Raw genomic sequence first — 15,586 nt, 5'->3', positions numbered from 1 at the left:
ATTGTTGTTGGTTTTATTATCCCCGCTCTACAGGTATGTCTTAATTTGATTTTTATTTTTTTCTCGGCAATATGTGTTACTTCACGCTCTTTTCCAACGGTCAAAACGCGACATCATTTATGAACGACCCTTTTGTGATAATATTTAGGGCAGACAATCAAATGAAAAATAGGTTTGACAGGTTTTCAGTGCGCTTTCAGCACCTTGTTTGTTATACATACTAAGAATACCAAATCATATTATGTGATGGCCGGAAGATTAGAGAAGCAACCCCCTCCCATCCATTCTGTGCGTATGTATGTATGAATGTGACCAAAACAATGCACATCGGTTATTCGGGGATGGCCGAACCGATTTTATCAAGCTTAAAAAGGTACAACGTCCCATAGGCTACCATTGAATTTCATTCAATTCCGATTTCTGGTTCCGGAGTTAGGGGCTGAAGAGTAAAGTCACACATGAAATTCCCATATAAATCGGAATCAGCATGTTATTTAAAAGATAGAAAAAAATCATAAAATGTGTTCTAAATTGCTTGAATTTATAATTCAAGCTCACTGATGCCCAATCAAACCCACTTTGACCACATTGGACTAAGGTAGCTAAGTTCCTGAACTCACATCTGCTTCTCAGATATATCCGACCCGATTTTCTCAAATATAGTCCAAAATGAAAACTTCAGCATCCAAATTTACTGTCATTAAATTCCATTGGAGTCGGAATTCTGGTTCCTGCTTAACGGGTTGAAGTATGAGGTCGCATGCGAAATTCCCATATAAACCGGTAATAATGATAATATACAAATAATGCAAAATCAATTGAAATGAGTTTTAAATTGCTTAAAATTGTTAGTCCGTTCACTATTTTCTCTTGGATCACATTGAGAACTGTAGTGCATTCCGGTAATTTGAGGAAATGGTCAAGTTCCGAAATTAGTTTCAAGCATGTTTCTCATATATTACTGACTCGATTCTCAGAATCTTAGTCATAAATAAAAAGTATAGTATTCGCATTGATTGTTCCCGAATTTCATTTGAACGAAGTATTGGTTCCGGAGCTGAGTTAAATAATCCGATGACAGGTGAATTTCCCTTATAAACCATTTTGCCTTTCTCCTATAAAAATGTTACGCAGTCACCCTGAAAATCGACTGTTTAACAGAGGTTCACTTCGTCGAGTTCGGCAAATGTGTGTATGCGTGTATGTATATGACCAACAATGGCACATTGGTTACTCGGAGATGACCCTACCAATTTTCTCAAACCTAATCTCAAATGAAGAGCGTAGGTTGCTATTGAATTTACTGGTTGAAAAGAGCGATCATGCAGTAAATCCCCATATAAACTGATACCATTACAATATCTACATGATACAAAACTTGTTAAAATGTGTGTTAAATTACTTAGATTTGAAGATCTGTAGTCGCTTCGATCACGTTGGCCAACTAGGACGGTCTTGATGCCCGGGAAAACTTGCCAATGTTCAGAGTAAATTTTACACCTATTCCTCAGATAACTCGTGATCGATTTCCAACATCTTCTAAATTTTAAATGATTGATGCAATGCTGCAATTGGCTGATATTGAATATCATACCGATCTAATTTTCGTTCCGGAGTTACAGATTGGTTAATGCAGTCACATAAGAATTTCCTTAATAAACCGCAAACCACGGTAAACAAATTAATTTCGACCAAAGTTCTGGCAACATTGCTCACACCGACTTTGTGTTGTTTTGCTTTCGATTTATTAGAGGCTACGCAAAAGTATATTGATTACAGAGCATGTGTTACGCTGATGTAATAGGGGAGCCCGGGGCTAGTTGACGGTTTGGATAAATTGGTGGAATCCCCTTTTCTAAGTTTTTATTAGACTTGTTAGACTTCAAGTGTGCCAAACATTTTGTGTTGGAGAAGTTGTGGGCAGTCTTCCCATATGCACATCGCATACAATGTTCGCTCTGGTTCTGTGCTCATATGAAACCCATACCTCGTGTACGAACGCAAACACACTATTTAGTACCTAAACACGTGCACATGTTCGCCTGCACAACCGAACCCCATGTACGGATACGGTGTGCGTAGGTTCGAGGCACTAGTCTTCTCTTTCTCACTCTAATCATCACAAGCATTGACTCTTTTTGCCTTGTGCAAATCGTTCTCGTGTACGCACCCGGTGTACGTACACGGATGTTTGAAATAGAGTTTATACATCGTTCACTTTGGTTCGATGTTCGCGGCGAACCTGTACAACGAGCCAAAACATCTTTGAGGTTGAACGCGTGCACGAAATTTTGCACACTGGTACCAAATTGTCGATGTTCATGGGCAGTCTGGTTGTGTTTCCTAGGGTACTAAGTAAATTTTCTTAATTTTGAACATTTTGAGATTTTGCCATTCTCATATAGAAAGGATATCCAATCACTCTAAAAATCGTCAACCTAATCCCAACCCGGAGGACCATGTGTTATATCCCATTCGACTCAGTTCGTCGAGATCAGCAAATGTCTGTATGTGTGTATGTGTTTTCTAAAATCACTCATTTTTCTCAAAGATGGCTAAACCGAATCTCTCAAACTTAATTTCAAATGAACGGTATAACGCTCCCATAAGCTGAATTTTTTTGTCGATCGGACTTCCGGTTCCGGAGTTACGGGTTTAAAAATTCGACCGCGCAGAATTTTTTGCCTTTCTCATATACACTGTCAGGAATAATTATAAGGACACTTGCATCTCATAATTTATTTAAAAAGATCTGTGGAATATTTTTTTTTGGTAAATTATTTTAAATTGTTCATTAACATAGCAACGTAGATAACATGTATTAAGAATTTTATTAACGTTTTTTTTTCTCGTACATTAATTTTTTTATTTTTTGGTGATGGAAATAATTATCAGGACAGTCACGTTGTTCGAAACGTCAGTCACGTTTCACGCACAATTTCCTGTGATGAGAGCTTCTCTTCTACCGCCAGGCGCTTAATCAACCTTTTATCGCGTGGAGAAACTACAGGCCGGCGTCCACTTCCCTTTTTCTTTCCGTAGTTTTCACGTAAAGTTAAATAGTTATAAACAACAGTCTTACTTCTTCCAACTTTAAAGGCTATTTGTCGAAAAGAATAGCCCTCTTGCCGCAAAATTAATATCTTATTTTTTTTCAAACTCGGTAAGTGGAGCTCCCTTCGGCATTCTCACGAAACAATGTTTTCATGTTAACTCGAACATTCCGGTCGCTACAGAGTGTATTACATTGGTACTTGCACGCGAAAACTTCGAAAAATTACAATATAAATGCAATTCTTTAAATAACTTGAGGCACTTAGATGCGTCCTTATCTTTTTTCCATGCGGTTAAACGTCAACTTACAGTCGATTTACAACCACCAAAGACACCGGTCACGAAATTCTGCCGCTGCTTGAGCCAGCGCAAAACGAACCACAACATAGTACTGTTATCTTGTGTGCATTGTCTTAAGAACAAAGGAAACCGTTCGATCTACTTTTACATCTGCCAAAGTCCCTCTAAACAAGAGTAATAAATGAGCAAAGTGAACGACAGTTAGTGCATCTAGAACAAAAGAACCATTGTATGTACTCCAGCCATCATGAGTGAATTTGATGAAAAAGCGCTGCTTCGACCCAACACAGCGGTTGTTGACTTGAGATTTTGTTCTACACGACCGAGTCTCCGTGAGCTGGAACATTTTCTGAAGGTGAACATGAAGCTTAGGCTTAAAGACGTCACCTATCTTCAATATCATCATCAGCGCAGTGCAGTATTGATATCATTCACCACATTAGACCAAGCAAAGAAATTCGCTTTACAGAACAACCTGAAACACGTGATTAAAAGTGACAGTGTTGAAATGAAGATCCCAGTGTACATAGAAAATGATTTTATAGATGTGAGAGTACATGATTTATCACCGCGTACTCCCCGTGAATCAATTACAAAATACATGTCGCAATTTGGAGAAGTGGAATCCGTTACACCTGATACTTGGAGAAACTTCTTCCCGGGTACTCCTAACGGTGTTCTTGTGGTGAGGATGCGAGTGGAAAGACCTATTACCTCCCACTTGCCTATACAATTCAATTATAATGGAACTAACATTAAACAGACCACGCTATGCACCCACGAAGGGCAGACACCTACGTGCAAATACTGCCACCAGACGGCACATCATGGAACACCTTGTGCGGAAGATGCTGAGGAGAATGCATCACAGCCGATTCCCCACACACCTTCGGAAAACCAATCCGAAACACAGACTTCAATACCATCACCAGAACCACAAACGGTTACCAATTTTGTGGCAGCTGTTCAGGCCATAATAACAACTATAAAAGCAGCATCTAATGCTTCAGAATCAACTGTTAGCAGCATCGACGAGGAAGCCAATACCAATGACAACAGCTTTACTCTCGTAACCCGTAAGGGCAATAAAAAAGGAGGAACATCTGATCGTGAACATGTAGACACCGTAATTGAAAAATTATCACAAAAATCTAAAAAAAATCGCAAAGAAAGTGATTTTTTTTCTTGTTGAAACCCTTACCCTCCCCGATCAGAAATTCACATCAAAATTATATCAAAATAAGATATTATATCACGGCAAAATATATATCTCTGTTTGATATAAAATATAGCTGGATAGTTGTTAAAATATCAAGTTTTTATACCAAGAAAATGTATCGGTTATATCTTATTATATCTCAGTCTTTTTCAGTATAATGTATTTTGGTTGGTTTGATAAAATATTTATATCACACAAACGGATATTTAAGATATTTTATATCTAATTGAGCGCAGTAAATATATCTGAAAATATCAGAATTTTATCACAAAAATCAATTTTTTTATTATTTTTAATTAATAAATCAAATATTTTCTTGTGAAAGATAATTCATTATTCTCTTTAGTACAAGTGTCTCTCAAAAAATGTGCATTTAATTTCCCTGTGTTACTAATTTTATAATTTTTATTACCGACGCAGCTACTTGTTAGAACTCGCAGTTAGTTCAGCATATAATTTTAAAATTTGTTCATTTATTTTTTCGAAGGCGTTCCTGTTTTTCACTTCACATCCTTCACAGTTTTGAGGGACCATGCATAAATGACGTAGCATTTTTTGAGTGATTTTTAACATCCCCCTCCCCCATCGTAGCATTTCGTCACAAACCTCTAAATACCCACCTGGTAATTACGTAGCTTAACGGTAACTCTCCCCCCCTGGACCCCGTAAAAATAAAAAACGATGTTAGATGAAACGGGTAAGATTGTCGTGATATCAGGTCAACTCCTATTCCCCTTTAAAAAAAAAACTACGTAGCATGACATGACCCCCTGTTGTCACACAACATCACAAAATACAAAACTCCCCCTCCCCTATATAATGCTGCGTCATTTATAGATGATCCCTTAAAATGCATGTTCCTATTCTTTCGTATGTTCTTCTCTCTTTGACTCTTCTTTAGTAGTTTACCTGCACTTGTTACAGGTTTTGCTTCCATTCCTGCTCTTTCAGCTTGTCATATGCCGAAACGTATCTAATCAAATCTTCAAAACTACTTGCTGCTTCGTGGCACTACATCGGAACATTTCTCTCTGTTGTGATCTGTAATCATCGAGTAGCTTTACAAATTCTTATTTAAACACGCCCTATGCTATACTGCCTCCAGGCAGGCTCGTCTGTACACAGCAAAATTTCCATTGAACCTTCATCAAAAAAATCGCTGCCAAAATCAGAGAAAAACTCGTGTATTTGCAGCGTTTGGTTGATTTTTGTTATAAATAATTACATACATGTATTAAAATTACCTCTAGAGAAATATCGCTGAATCTTTCCGATCTCTGTTACATTTAAAATGCTATTATCTGCACTTTAAGTTAGCGAAGATAAGCATTAAAACACCAATACTGCTACTGCTTCCGATACCCCAAAACACCATTTAAAACAACATTTCAATTGACATTTCCCAGTAAACAGATTCCGATCGAAAAGATCCACCATACTTCCGTATAGGTTAGATGATTACGCGTAATTCAATTGTCTGAATGTCAGTGGTAATTTGCAATTCCGTCCTGATTACAGCAGCATCCCACTCGACTGTTTATTGCTGCGCTGGTTTTTTTTTTCTTTCTCTCGATTTTCACCACACCTGGTTCGTTTCTCAAATGCGCGACCACACACCCTGAATTCGGTTGCCGAGTCAGCACAGTAGTACCTATATGTATAGCCGTGTATGCAGATGTATACCACCAACGGACCAATGTTGCTCATGAATACATTCACTTCGGCAAAAACGTGAAGCGTGGGATTTTATTTTTCCACTTCACCGCAATTGTGCAAAATAGGAAAAACATCGATAAGGTATTGTCGGAATTTGCTAGCGAAGTTCGGTCGAAAAATGATAGCTTCGGGTTAAAAAAAATCCAGGATCGAAAACGATGGTGTTACATCAGTCGATTCCGGATATTATTGAATTTGATTTGGTTTATAATTATATACGAAAATTTATTTGCTACAACTCGTTTGAGCGGTTCGTTCACGACCATATCAGTCAGTGGCGGACAGGCGGAAATCCCTAACCAGCAGGCTGATGGTAAAAGTCTGCGAAATCGCCGACAAGCCTTGTCAGTATCCTGTCACGTGAACACAAACGGATGGCGGACGTCAATTTGACGTCATCTGTTTGACGAACTGGTGATATTTACTCTACTTCTGTCGGCTCATCTGGACTGTATTCAGGGGCACGTTTCAATCCGGTAATATCGGATACTGCCAAGAGCGTCCAGAAATGGGATGAAATTTGCCATTAGCACCAGTTATTGATTGGATTTTTCCAAGAATGGTTGAGAATTGGCTTTGATAAAATCCAAAAGTTGTTTAGAAGTCGAGAAAAGTGAAATTAAAAAATCATCAGCATCTTTCGATCATATTTTCGGACGTTTTATTTCCGTTCAATTGCTTTTCTAAGAAAACAAATTTTGAAGCCCAACTCTGACAAAGCCATTATAAATAATTAATTCTGGTTGATGGTAAATTTAGCAAACTGCAATCCCTTTGAGCCCGCGTGAAATTTTCCAATTTCAGTCTCAATTGGCGCATGTTTATTTTCTTTTCAATTGATACAAACGAAGCGGGCGAAAATTAGTTCTCGGAAGAACTCAAAGCGCAAATATTGTTATTTGAAAGAACTTCTTTATAAAATAAATTAACAATGTCGAGGAACCCAATATTAAAGAACCTCATCAACAGACTAAAAAAATCAAATGAACTTTCTAGTCATTTAAAATTAATGCAAACTTATTCGATTCCTAGATGTGCCAGAAATGCACGCTTTCGGTGAACTGATACTCATTCCACCGAACAGCACCAAGCATGCCGAGAATCGAGAAAAAAAAACTTCAAATTTGCAAGTCATTCAATCTGATATCAAAGATGCAAAGTACAATACTGTCTGACACTTGCTTTCTTCATTCCGTCGCCTCATATCGGTTTCCCTCATTATGGTACCAAGAAATTGGGCTACAATTTAATCAACAGAGTGTTTCGAGATCAAACGGAACCATCTTTGCGCGTGAAGAGCAATAAACCTATAACTAAATTAGTTGTGGAATTGGCGTTTCGACTTCGTCTCATCAGAATCCGACACTAACTTAGTGACAGGACTAAGCTAGCAATTTTCATAACTAATATAGTTATATGTTTTGTGCTCTTCACGTGCCAAGATGTTTTTAAACAATTCTCTACTTAATGAAGAAAAATAGGTTTTACCTAAATTGTTCTCCACTAAGAAGGAATACAACATAGTGCATCTTGCGTTGGCTTACTAAGCCAAACCAAATGTTTCGATTTCATTAGTCCTCATCAGTTTATAATGAGCTCCTTTTTTGCAGAACATCACGCTTGACTAGGTGTTTGCTCAGGAACACCAAGTGTATTTCCGTTTTTTGGAGCTAGCGTCAATCCGGCGCTAGCTTAGCCCTATTACTAAGCTAGTGTCGGATTCTGATGAGACGAAATGCTCCCAACCCGTGGTGGGACAAAGAGTGTTCAGACCTATACGCGGAGAAGGTCGCCGCGTATAAGACCTTCCGGGACGACGGGTTACCCGCTAGCATTCATCAGTACGCGACGTTAGAAACGTGAATGAAGAGTTCTATGAAAGCCAAGAAACGTAGTTACTGGCGCCGGTTCGTCGACGAGCTAACGAGAGAAACATCGATTAGCACTCTTTAGGGCACGGCCTGGTGCTTACGATACCGTACTAATGAGAGCGTGGAATGTTCAAACCATTGGATATTCGATTTCGCCAAGAAGGTTTGTCCGGATTCCGCCCCGGCACTGAAGATCTACCGCGCCGTGTCCCCTCACGATAACGCGAACGAAACATCGTGTTCGATGGTGCAGTTCCCACTTACTGTAACAATAAAGCCCCAGGGTTAGACATAATCAAATTTAACTTGTTAAAGAATCTGCTAGACTCTGCCAAGAGTTGAATTTATTTAATAAGTTTCTTGAGGGTAGTACCAACGACACGACTAGACATTCAATGCAACATGCCTTAGAAAAAGTGTCTCGAGCGATTTACCTCTAGTTACCAGTATATTGAGTCACCCCTCGATGCGCGCAACAAAATAATTTCTTCAGCAACACTTCTTTGTTTAGCTGATTTTCGGTTGCTGTGTAGCAACCATGTTTTGTTTGTTTCGGTTTAGCGAGTTTTGCTGGTATTAAATGAAAAAAAATTTCCAACGGGGAGGAGGGTGTCGCCTTCGTAATGAGTTTTTTCTTTGTGTTGAATCAAATAGAAGATAGATAATAATTATTGCTAAATCTTGAACATCTCATCATGCCCTGTACCGTGCCTACCTGTTTAACCACGGGTGGAACGTTTAAGCTTTTTCCGCGGTACGACCTGCTTTCGGAACGGTGGCTCAAGGTAATATAGGTCGGCACTGGACTGCCGGTAGCAGTTTGTGATAAACAGGAACTGTCTCAGTACGAGATCTGCGAGCAGCATTTTACGACCGTACAGGACACGCAACCGGAAGACTGTTGGTGCCAGGAACCGACTCTGTTCTATCATTGGTATGTAGATTGAGATTAATTTTACGAGTGAGTGATTGTTCCTTTTAATCGATTATAGCAACGGTGATTTACTGGAAGTTGGTAGCTGCCGGTTGTGCATAAACTTTCATCCCAGTACCAATATGATTGCCATACGCAATATGCTGGAGGGAAAGATTGTCCCTTCCATTGTGTTTGAAATATTGAACATTCACTTTAAGGACGACGATCTCCTGTTGATGATATGCGGCGAATGTATCGCTCGTGCCGAAATATTACATTCAATCTGGACGGCGTTTCTTGCAGCTGAGAAAGATTTTACGAAGTTGTTAGCGACTGCACAAACCTCGGCACTGGAGATTCACAGTAAAATTGTTTTAGAACATCCGTCCGTAGATGCGTTCATTGAGGAAACAGAACTATGTAGTATCGTAGAAGCTGAGAACGAACAGTCGTTACAATTAACACTACCTCCAGATGAACCATTGCTTAGATCACCTTTCAAGGATACAGCAGTAATCGCACCTAAAACAATAACCAGATTTAGAAACTCGACGAAATCGGTTGCATTGAAAGCCGTCGTTGGTAGAAAGTGTTATACCTGCGTAACTGTTTTTGAAGACGCAAACGAGTTACTCCAACATTTGTCGGAAGTACATGCCACAAACGTGGGATACCATTGCAAAGAATGTTTTTCCAAGTTCCGTCAGGTTATCGCATATAACCGTCATCTGGGTCGACATGAAACAAAGGCACGACCGAACAAATGTAGCGTCTGTCAGCTTGGATTTTCTTCCCCAAATCAGGTGAAGGTCCATGAAAACAAAGTTCATGGAATTGAAAATAATGCCAAAATTCGTTCACCAATGACGATATTCAAAAGCTGTAATATTTGTGATGAAACATTCAGGTGTAACTCTAAACTGAACTTTCACATATGAAGGGTACACAACAGCCAGGGGATTCCTACCTGTAACATATGCGACAAGACCTTCACAGCTAAGTCAAGTTTGGAACGACACATGCTTTTACACACGCAAGAAAAACCTTTCGTTTGCGACTTGTGTGACACCTACTTTAGTCGTTCGCTTGATGTTAAGAATCATGTAAGAATGGTGCACGAAAGTTTAAATCCTCACGTTTGTGAGGAATGTAGTGAACAATTCAAAAACTATCACGGTCTTTGCAAGCATCGTCAGATTGTTCATTTAAACAAATCTCTGCCAGCGGTACGGTTTAAGCCGTATCTCTTGATCTGTAAGCTCTGTAAGCGACCTCACAGAAAATCTAGTGAACTGATTGAACATATTCGACAGGACCACTCTAATGAAACGTATCCATACGTACAGTGTCCGGTTTGTCCAAAAACCTTTTTGTCTACGCAACATCTGAGTTGCCATAAAGAGATTCATACGGACAAGTACACCTGTACGTACTGCGGCGCGCGCAATGCGACAATTCACCGGCTGCAAACCTACGTCGAAAATCATCACAATGAAGAGCGTAGGTATGACTGTCCCATCTGCAACAGTAAATTGTACAAATCGGCATCCGCCCTGCCAACGCACGTACTCACCCATAGCCGCGGGCAGCAATACCGGTGCGATATATGTCGGAAAGATTTTATGCGAAAGGATCAGTTGAGCATACATCGCCGGTGAGAAAGAGTTTATAGTAGTTGGGTTGTTAATGAAAAGGAAGTTTTTTTTTTGGTTGCAGGACCCATACAGGCGAGAAACCATTTCAGTGTGAAATCTGTCAGAAACGATTCAGCGATGGTGCATCGTACAAGCACAAGAAGCGCTGCATGCGGTTGTCTTTGAACAGTGATGTGTCTGTTTGAGGGGCGCTGAAGGCAGATCATGATCAAGAAGGATTCACAAAGGCTGTACTATTGATATTGTTTAAATTATATTGTCTATAAGGGATACCAAATTGTAGTATGTGTAGTCTTTAAGAATTTACATCACCACAGGATTGAAAATATATTCTTCTCACTTTTTAATTCGGACACTTGTGATATTTCATAAGTATACCACAGGGGTGAAAGGGCGGACAACGATGACCGGGGAAAGTAGAAGATAAAACTTGCAGCTTTGTGGCATCTGGAAGATAAACATCAATTAAATTCTCGAGCTGTCTGACATCACGTACCGGGACGCCAGGTTACCCTTATCAATCTCGCAGGTAATCGTTTAAAAATGGGCTCGACCTCCAGGGAGCTCTGTTTTTAATTTCCAACACTACAGCTTCAGATACCTACAGCCAGTTAATGCAGGCACAAATGTGAGGGTACTACGATCATCAGAAGGACTCTGGTGCGTGTTGGCAGGAATTTTTGAAGCTGTCCAACCCGGTCAAACCATTCGAAATTTGATTCGGACTCCTGAATAGAGTCAGTATAGATTCTAACTCAAATGCAACGACTGATTCTGAAACCGAATTGAGTTGGAATCCCTACTGATTCCATTCAAAATTCCGAACAGGTTCGGAATGGGTTTAACTAGGAAGATGTCAGAAAATTTCATCAGCAAAACCAGGTAGCAATTGTCATTAGTGGTGAAACCTTTTTAGCATTTCTTTCAAAAGATTGGAGTGTTACTGGGGGGAAACGAACTTTATCGAAGAGAACGTTGTTCAGCAAACTGGTCCCGATCTGCGAATTATCCATGAGTCGTATCTTGATCGCTGAAAATAGTAGTAACATTAGCGCAATAATCAGACTATTATAACATATTTTAAAAATCAAGATTTGTATTGTTGTCGTGTATTTGTTTTTCCCTGCGTAACCAAGGGATGCAAGAGGTTATTTGGAAAAAATAACAACAGATTTTTCAGTGTTGGTAGTTTCATGCATTTTCTAACGAAAAGTCATATTTGACATTACCAGTTACCTGAGTCACTGAGGGGTAGTCAGATTTGCGATACAGTTTTGAAATTCCAGTGTCTAGTCGTGTCGTTGGTAGTACTGTCCCTCATGACTTGAGGCAAGTGAAGTATTCGCCATCCAAAAACCAGCAAAGCCAGCCGGCCAGTTAATTTATGGCGCAAAATGTAACATTTTATGGAACATTTCAAATATTTTTATGGGTCATTGGTTGATTTTAATTGTTCTTTTATTACTATTTTATTGCTCATTTGCGACCATTTTATGGTTCAATTTTACATAATCTATGGATCAAATCGCCCTTTTTTATGGATCATTCACACTGTTTTATGGATTTTCAGTTTTGTTTTATGGAACATGGACAACCTTTGTATGGATCGTTTTACAATTCTTTATGGTTTTACATTCCTTATAAAAGAAATGTGTAGAATTCGCTCAAACTTTCAAGATTTTTTCCGAAGCCCGGAGGGCCGAGTCTTATATACCAATCGACTCAGCTCGACGATTTGGGACAATGTCTGTGTGTGTGTATGTAACGGACAAATTCTCATTCGTGTTTCTCAGCAATGGCTGAAGCGATCTTATCCAAACCAATTTTAAATGAAAGAACTAAAAACAGTATGAACGCTATTAATTTGTTTTTGATTCTGAAGTTTAGTTTCCAAGATATGAATGCGCAAAAATGGCGTTTTTTACAGTTTTTTTAAATTGTCTGCCGAAATTGACAATATACATTAACAATTTATATTTTTAGACAGCTTAAACGAATACCTTTCGAACAAGCTATAGATTGTTGAAATAGGACTATTATCAAAAGAGATATTTAACATTAAATGCGGACGAAAGATTTTTATCATTTCCCATTGCCAGAAATATGACCAAAAGCATGTAATCTATTATTAACGCCGAAAAGGCTTATTTTAGGTCAATAGTATCTTTGGAGAATTTAATGGAGGTAATATGCCCTTTCTTTTATTATTGTGCTTTTGCTGATTAATCCCCCTATGAGTGAGATATTTTCACAAATTTTCTTGGAAGTGATTATATCGAAATGATGTCTTCAGCAAATTTGTAGCTCTTACTTTTTCGAATAACTTTACTAAAGACTTTAAATATCTATTTTGAATACTTTAAAAGTTATGGCTTGTTGTTTGTTGATTACTCTTTGTCGCTTATTTATTGTTCAATATTGTAATAATCCATTGAAATAAGCCAAACATTATTTCAATAAAACGAATTTTGTATTTCATTTTTCTATCTACAACCGCTAGAAATAATCACCGAACACTTCCAAGTTGTCTGGAAGGAACTTGATAACTTATCAGTGCAAAAATGTTCATTTGTACGAACCTTCTGACTGCAATTTTTCTAAGTTATAACCATCGGATCGATCTGAAAAATATCGGAAAATGAAAAGCAAAATAAATAACTACAAGCAACGGCGTAGCCACGAGAAGGTTTTGGGGTTTACCACCATACAACACCCCCCCCCCCCCCCCCCTCCACCACACCCAACAAAAAAAATTGGATTGAAGTTGAAAATCTATTGATTCTGACTGATTTAATTCAATATTACAATAACAATTATCTGATCCGTAGATTGATAACCTGTTGTTGTAGACATCATGAGGACGTTTGATAAATTGTCGGAATGGGGTCCTGATATGTAACTGATCTATTGGTTTTGATTTCACAGTTGTCCAATTGCATCAATATCAAATTCCTGCCTGAAAACATTCCAATAGAAAATTCCAGAGTTCTGTAATCAATCATAATCCTCAGATTTATTTTCAAATTGAGCTCGTTTTTGTAGAGATGTAATGTAATAAGGGTCTTTATTTAATAGGAAGCGAAGTTAAAATTGATTTAATGAAACATAGAACTGCTCACCAAAAAAAATGCATAACTTTCAACATTTGCTAAAAATGTTTTTGCCTTTCTCATTCACTCTAAAGTTCGTCGAGATCGGAAAATGTCTGTGTGTGTATGTATGTGTGTCTATTAGAGTGGGACATGGTTATATGAAAAAAATAAAATTAGGCTCCGAGTAACTTTTTGGGTTCCATTAAGCTCCCAGAACTACTCTGCAAATTTTTAGCTCGATAGGTGAAACTATATTTTTGCGCCCACTGTTTAAAATTTACATGGGATTTCTTATGGGGAAATTGTCTTTTGCAAATTAATTCTTCCAAGAGTCGCCCGTTATCTCCTAAAAATAAGTAGATGTCTGATTTTTATAGGAAATTTGTCAAGGAAACAAAGTCTAGAAGACTGCAAAACGATCTAATACTTGTGGAAAAAGTTATTAAGCAAAAACCGATTGATGCCCTGAAGATTGATGAAAATTTCACTTTTCATAGCATCACTGCTTTTGACGATCTAACTATATACAAAAATTTTAACTTTCTCTTATTATGAACAAAAGAAGCCTCAATTTATCCCTCAAAACCTTTCGAAGTGGCCAAATACTATAAATAAACGATTTAGACACACTAAGAGAGAATTAAAACAAAATTACGTATAATTGGACAACCAACAGCAGTGGTGCTAGAAAAAATGAATATTTTATCAATCGTCAGAGCATCAATCGGTTTCTGCTTAATAACTTTTTTCTCAAGCGTCAGATCGTTTCGTGGTTTTCGAGACTTTGTTTCTTTGTTAAATTTCCTATAAAAGCCACGTAACGATTTATTTTTAAGAAGTAATGGGCGACTTCTGGAGAAATTATTTTGTAAAAGTTCATTTTCCCATACAAAATCCCATGTAAACTTTAAACAGTGGGCGCAAAAATATAGTTTCACCGATCGAGCTAAGAATTTCCACAGTTGTTCTAGGACCCAAATGATACCTAAAAAGTTGCTCGGAGCTGGAATCTAATTTTTGTCCCACCCTAGTGTCTATGTGTGTATGTGGAAAAAAATGTGACCTCTGTTTCTCAGAGATGGCTGGACCGATTTGCACAAAGTTAGTCTCAATTGAAAGGTACCTTCCCATCGGCTGCAATTGAATTTTTTATTGATTGGACTTCCGGTTCCGGGGTTACGAGTTGAAGAGTGCAATCACGCAGCAAATTCCCATATAAACTGAAATGAAAAAATTTCAAAATCAAATTTGTATTTTTGATGCCAAATGAATTTAAAATGCATGAAACATTGAGATGTTTGACAAAAATTGACTTTTTTAGACTTTGGTACATTTTTGCCTTTCTCATATAGAAAGGTTATGCAATCACTCTAAAAATCTTCAATTATACCGGCCCGAGGGGGGGTATGCAGTGAGGGGTTGCTACTTTAAAATTAAAACTAGTTTCAAATTTCTTAACAAGTTGAAAATTTTCGGCAAGACCTGGACCTCCCGGATCTTTCTCCATGATCCGCCGCTGGTTTCAAGCGATGTTTCAATATCACATAGTATCTCAAGATCGTGGCTGTCGATCGATTGTATGTATGTGCAAATCGTACTGAACATGTAATATTCATTTCCACCATTGTAATGAAGATAACCAGCCATGGAATCGTAGTCTGGACAAATGAGAAAAGCACAATTGCACCACTAGGTGGATTAAAACAGGTTTTTATTTTGGGAATGCGTCGAGTTGAGACGAAAACGTAATATGATTAATAACG

General features: G+C 38.2%; 1 long non-coding RNA gene across 1 annotated transcript; it reads left to right on the top strand.

Moving 5' to 3' along the window:
- Window positions 1-8,727: 8,727 nt before the first annotated feature.
- Window positions 8,728-10,918, top strand: LOC131688678 (uncharacterized). The gene is made up of 3 exons (XR_009305282.1): window positions 8,728-9,094; window positions 9,153-10,730; window positions 10,793-10,918. It is a non-coding gene; the product is annotated as an uncharacterized LOC131688678 (long non-coding RNA).
- Window positions 10,919-15,586: the final 4,668 nt, after the last annotated feature.

Source organism: Topomyia yanbarensis, chromosome 3 (genome assembly GCF_030247195.1).
Source record: "Topomyia yanbarensis strain Yona2022 chromosome 3, ASM3024719v1, whole genome shotgun sequence".
Classification (NCBI taxonomy): Eukaryota; Metazoa; Arthropoda; class Insecta; order Diptera; family Culicidae; genus Topomyia; species Topomyia yanbarensis.
This window is presented reverse-complemented; position numbering and strand designations above follow the sequence as displayed.